Genomic DNA, 6,890 nt, shown 5'->3' with positions numbered 1-6,890 from the left:
CTCCATATACAGGTGCATCTCACTAAATTAGAATAGCATCAAAAAGTTTATTTATTTCAGTTCTTCAATACAAAAAGCTGTCTTTCAGATCATCTGCATTGTTGGGTCTGGTGTCTCTCATCTTTCTCTTGACAATACCCCATAGATTCTCTATAATAGATTCTCTATGGGGTTAAGGTCAGGCGAGTTTGCTGCCAATCAAGCACAGTGATACTGTTGTGTGTAAACCAGGTATTGGTACTTTTGGCCGTGTGGACAGGGGCCAAGTCCTGCTGGAGAATGACATTTCCATCTCCAAAAAGCTTGTCGGCAGAGGGAAGCATGAAGTGCTGTAAATGTCCTGGTAGACGGCTGTGCTGACTTTGGTCTTGATAAAACACAGTGGACCTACACCAGCAGATGACATGACACCCCAAACCATCACTGATTGTGGAGCCTTCACACTAGACCTCAAGCAGCTTGGATTGTGGACTCTCCACTCTTCCTCCAGACTCTGGGACCTTGATTTCCAAATGAAAATTGGAACTCTAGGACCTTGTGGAGTGTGTCAATGACTGCCTTCTGGACATCTGTCAAGTCAGCAGTCTTCCTCATGATTGTGGAGCATACTGAAACAGTATTGAAGAACTGGAATAAATTAACTTTTTGAAGATATTCTAATTTAGTGAGATGCACCTGTATATACTATGATGGTCCCACTGCCCCACATACATATAGTATAATGGCCCCACTACTCCATATGTAGTATGATGGACCCACTACTCCAGATATATAGTAGGATGGCTCCACTGCCCGATCATTTAAAAAAATAAAGTTTATTCTCACATAATCCTGATTCCCTACATCACGGCCTCTGTCTCCTCTTCCATGGCGGGACAGCAGAGCAGAGCGATGCAATGATGTCACCGAGCCACCTGCGTGAGTATGCTGACATCTCGTTAACCGCAGGCCTATGGCGATCTGTGGCATATGAAAGAGATAGTGATAGGGCAGGGAGCTTGTGTCCCACTGCTTTATCATGCGACGCCTCTGCATAAGAGACATTAGGGCTACATTAGCTACTTCACAGAAGACAATGGAGCTGGAGTATATAGAATAGGAGACACTGGGGCTGGCGTATATTCATCACAGGATACATTGGGGCTAGAGCATATACATCACAGAAGAAGCTGGAGTATATAGAATAGGAGACACTGGGGCTGGAGTATATAGAATAGGAGACACTGGGGCTGGAGTATATAGAATAGGAGACACTGGGGCTGGCGTATATTCATCACAGGATACATTGGGGCTAGAGCATATACATCACAGAAGAAGCTGGAGTATATAGAATAGGAGACACTGGGGCTGGAGTACATAGAATAGGAGACACTGGGGCTGGCGCATATACAGTTCTGCTCAAAAGTTTACATACCCCGGCAGAATTTTTCTTTTCTTGGCCTTGTTTCAGAGAAAATGAATGATAACAAAAACACTTTTTCTCCACTCATGGTTATTGGTTGGGTGAAGCCATTTACTGTCACATTTCTGTGTTTTCTCTTTTTAAATCTTAATGACAACTAGTGATGAGCGAGCATGCTCGCTACTGCTCGGTGCTTGCCCGAGTATCTCACTGCTCGAGATGCTCTGCGCTCACCGAGTATTTCCGGGTTGGTCGGGCGGGAAGTCGGGTCCCCTCCCTGCATGTTTGTCGCTCTTTACAGAGCCAATGAACATGCAGGGATTGCCTGCCATGCACTGTAATGCCATAGCCATGTTGGTTGTGGGCATTACAGTGATTGGCTGGCCGCACAGCGTCATCAGGTCTGTATCTGACCTGGCGCCGCCATGCTCATCACAGTCACTCCGGATCAGACAGTGTAGGGAGAGCTGCTGCTGCGTTAGGGAGAGATTTGATCGTGCATTAGGTAGTGTAGTGAGAAAAACCGCACATTACACATATCCATCTCAACAAACAGTCCTTCTGAGGACTAATCCATCTGCAGAGATATCAGGCAGGCAGTGTATATAGGCAGGCAGGCAGTGTATATAGCAGACTGCAGTGCATATAGCACAAGAGGCTCCATTCCAATTCTGCCTTCTGCTGCTGTTAGATATTTCTATACAAAGGCCCAGGTCTCAGGGGCCAGGAATACTTTTCTTTGGATCTTAATCCTCATTATTTGCTTATAAAGCAATCCAGAGAACACCGTTTTTCTGCGCCATTTGCTTGTTGGCACTGCAGAATACAGCCAGGTCCTTTCCATATTAGAGCGCTAGAAATCCAGCTATTTAAAACTGTTTTCTCCGTCACACGGATCACATATACGTTGTCAGAAAATACTGCCATTTCTGGCCTCCATTTTTTCAGTGTGTCAGTGAAGCAATTCACAGCAGTTTGCTGTTCACACTACTTACCTTCAGGCCAGGTATTTAAAACTCTGTTTTCTCCATCACACCGATCACAAATAACTTAGCTTCAAACTCAGTCATTTGTAGTGAGCGTGGAAGATACTATCCTCCATTTAAAATGGGCAAGGCACGTGGCAAGGGACGGGGAACTGGACGTGATGGTAATGGTACATGCAGAGGCCGAGGACAAGGCCGCGGGCAAGCCGAAATTGTGCCACAACAAACACCCACATCTTCTCGCCTGACCTTCCTGTCCCAATTTCTAGGGGACCGCAGCACACCACTATTGAACCCAGATCAGTGTCAAAAGGTTGTTGGTTGGATAGCGGATAATGCTTCCAGTCACTTAGCCACCACCACCACCACCCTGTCTTCCACACGGTCAAGTCTCAGTAGCCATGAGTCTGGACCTCATATTCCTCACCCTGATCCTCCTTCCTCCCACCATGCCGAGTACCCAGAGACAACTGATCCCACACTTGGACAATCTGAAGAGCTGTTCACTTTTCCATTTATAGATTCGGGCCTCTCGCCCGGTCCACTTGAAGCGGGGCAAGAGGAGATCACGTGTAGCGATGCCCAAATATTTGAGCAGCCACGGTCACACGAAGGCGCCGGTGGGAAACTGTCACAAGAGGTGGACGATGATGAGACACAATTGGCAGAAAGTCAGGAATAGTACCAGGGTGCAGAAGTGGGAGACGAGGTGGTGGATGATATAGTAACTGACCCAACCTGGCAGGAGGACATGCAGAGCAAGGACAGCAGCACACAGGGGGAGGGAGGCAGAGCACCCCAACAGGCAGGAAGAAGCAGTGTGATGGCCGCAGACAGAAGGCAGGCTACCGTTTCCCGTAACACCAACACGAAGGAAGTTGCCACTACAACTGTTAGGTCTTCCCGAGTCTGGTTGTTTTTTAAAGACTCTGCCGATAACTCCAAAAAGGCCATTTGCATCACGAGCCAGACCAGCATCAGCAGGGGTGGCAAAACGACCAGCCTGACCACCACCAGCATGATCAGGCACATGGCAGCAAAGCACTCGACTTTGTGGGCCGAACACCAGGGTCCAGGAACACTGTCTACAGGTGGCACCATTGCTTCTTCTGCTGTTGTGCATGCAAGTCAATCCCCTGTCCATAGTGCATGCAAAGATGCCTCCTGCCCTGCACCTGTCATTGCACACTCTCAAGTAGCAGCATCAGGAAGCACGTCCATGTCCTTGTCCCAGCGCAGCGTTCAGTTATTCATACTCCAGTCCTTGGAATGCAAGCGCAAATATGCAGCCAACGTCCCACAGGCCACACTACTAAATTCTCACAATTCACGACTGCTTGGCTCGAAATGTTGCCTTTTAGGCTTGTGGAGACAGAAGCATTCCGCAACCTGATGGCGGCGGCCGTCCCTCGGTACTCTGTCCCCAGCCGCCACTATTTCTCCCAGTGTGCCGTCCCCACATTACACAAGCACGTGTCCCAAAACATTAGCCGTGCCCTCAACAACGCAGTTACCGGTAAAGTCCACCTAACCACGGACACGTGGACAAGTGCTTGTGGGCAGGGACGGTACATCTCGCTGATGGCACACTGGGTTAACATAGTGGAAGCCGGGACCCAGTCGGACCTTGGGACGGAACACGTCCTCCCGACGCCAAGGATTGCAGGCCCTAGGTCAATCAGGGTTGCCCCCACGGTCTACAGCTCCTGAACCTCATGCTCCTCAGCCTCCTCCTCAGCCTCCATCTCCGAAATGACCACATCAGTCACAAGCTGGAAGCACTGCAGCACTGCCTCGACCAAGCGGCAACAGGCTGTGCTAAAGCTAATATGCTTAGGTGAAAAAACACACAATGCTGAAGAGTTATGGACAGCTCTGAAAGAGCAGGCAGATCTGTGGCTCAAACCGCTGAACCTACAGCCAGGCATGGTCGTGTGTGACAATGGCCGGAACCTGGTGGCGGCTCTGAGGCGAGGTGAGCTCACACACGTACCATGCCTAGCCCATGTGCTTAACCTCGTTGTTCAGCGGTTACTCAAATCCTACCCGGAGCTGCCGGATCTGCTTGTTAAAGTATGCCGCCTGTGTGCCCATTTTAGAAAGTCAGCTACAGCTTCCGCCGCCCTTGCAGTGTTTCAGCAGCGTTTGCAGCTTCTGGCTCACAGACTGGTGTGTGATGTCCCCACACGTTGGAACTCTACATTGCAGATGTTGGGAAGGATTTGTGAGCAGAAGAGGGCAGTTGTTGAGTACCAGCATCAAAAAGGCTATCGGTATTCAGTTCAGACTCCACACATAAGACCTCAGTAGTGGACGTGGATGTCAGACATATGTACCATCCTCCAAAACTTTGAGGACTCCACCAAGATGGTGAGCGGCGATGACGCCATAATTAGCCTCACCATCCCGCTTCTCTGTCTTCTGAAACGCTCTCTGCTCACAATCAAAGATGATGCATTGCAGGTGGAGCACGATAAGATGGAGCAATTAACCATACAGGGTGATTACACACAGCCAAGCCTCATCTCATCCCAACGTGGATTGGGTGACAATGAGGAAGAGGAGGAGGAGGAAGGACAGGAACTAGTTTCATGCACTATAGACGGTGCTATCTGCACAGCTGTCATACCGTCTGTTCAGCGTGGATGGCCAGAGGATAGAGAGGAGGAGGAGAGCATGGTCAGTCATCCTCTTGGTGAGGACACGGAAGTCTTGCCTGTTAGTAGTCTGGCACGCATGGCTGAGTTTATGTTATGCTGCCTTTCCCATGACCCTCGCATTCTCAAAATTTTAGGTCATTACTGGTTGGTGACACTTCTAGACCCACTCTACAAGGAGAACTTTATATCTCTTATTCCTGAGGCGGACAGGTGTACAAAAATGAGGCAGTACCAGAAGGCCCTTGTTGCGGAACTATTAAAAAAATTCCCATCTGGAAACGCTGGAGACAGAGGGCACACTTCGTTCGACAACCAAGGAGTACAGGCGAGAGAGACACAACTTCAATCAAGCAGAGGCAGGGGAACACTGTCAAAGTTCTGGGAGAGTTTTCTCAGACCCTCCCATCGCACAGGCCCTGAGGCGCAGGGTACTCTCACAAGGAGTGCAAAGTTTGGGAAGATGCTGAGGGAGTACCTTGCCGTACCGTACCAATGTCCTCCATGATTCCTCTGTGCCTTATAAATATTGGGTATCCAAGCTAGATATGTGGAATGAGCTGGCTCTCTATACCTTGGAGGTCCTGGCCTACCCTGCCGCCAGCGTTTTATCAGATCGGGTTTTTAGTGCCGCTGGTGGAATTATAACTGATAAGCGCATCCTCCTGTCAACTGAAAATGCTGACAGGCTGACTCTTATAAAAATGAACAAGGGCTGGATTGGGCCAGACTTCTCAACACCACCGAATGATAGCAGCGTAACATAAACTCAAATCCAGTGTCTTTTCTTGGGAGGTGTATTCCCATGCACCTTTTCACACCCACACATGGGTATACGCTTCCTGATTTTGGCTATTTGCTCTTGTCCTCCTCCTTCTCCTCATCCTCCACCACCATATCACCAGGGTGACCGTGGTCCATGATGCAACACCCACATAATTTTTTTAAAGGGTGTTTGACTCGCCCCTGGGCCGTGGGGCACTCGGTGGTCAGACCAGTGGTAGTCCTTTAGCAGTCCTAAGTGATGTCCGACTACGCCACCCGTGGATTGCGGTTATTATGAACCGCCGCTGCAAGGCAGACCGCTGGGGCTGATGATGTATGCAGCTGAGGTAGTGTGACTCCCCACGGGAAGAGTGCAGCCCCAGGGCAGTGTAGTGGATGGTGGGGGTGATGGTGCAGAGAGTCCCAGTGCCGTTAGTGCTGGAGGAGCGAAAGAGTACACAGACAACGTACTGCAGTCCAATGTCTTTTACTCACAGTTCATGTACTCCGGGTCACTTCTCTCAGCAATGACCGCCCGAGCCGTGCTGCGTGCACCAGGTGAGGGGCTCGGTCAACCCCAGGCAGTTCAGGAGCATGGCACAGGACCCCTTCAATCCTTTCTCTGGCCTGCCTCACCAATGACCCACTTTTGTCCAGCTGCCGCAGACTTGTGTGGGTAAACGTGGTTCCCGTTCCCCGCTGTCCTATATGGTGCCTTCCTAGCAGGTTTGATGAGGTGTCGCACCAATAAATGATCACGACCTCCGGTCTTTGGCTGAGGGCTGTTTCTCCTCCGCCAACTTTGGATCCGGAATCCTTAATCTGCCTGACCCTTCACCCTGTATTCTCGTGGGTTCTTAGGGTCCCTTCTGCCGTCTTCTTCCTGAGCCCTTCTGTTTCTCTCTTTCTCTTCTGTTCCTTTCTGTTCTTGTTCCTTTCTGTTCCTGGCCTTCACCCTAGGCCTGCCTCGTGGAGCTGGGCCCAGACTGAGCCACAGCTCCCTGTCAGCCCTCTCTGGCTGAACTCCTTCTCTTACTCCACTCACTGAACTTCTCTTCTTCTTTTCTCTCTGTGCTGGCT

Source organism: Phyllobates terribilis, unplaced genomic scaffold, assembly GCF_046119375.1.
Source record: "Phyllobates terribilis strain yellow unplaced genomic scaffold, ASM4611937v1 Scaffold_47__1_contigs__length_9908305, whole genome shotgun sequence".
Lineage (NCBI taxonomy): Eukaryota > Metazoa > Chordata > Amphibia > Anura > Dendrobatidae > Phyllobates > Phyllobates terribilis.
Note: the sequence above shows the minus strand (reverse complement) of the source record.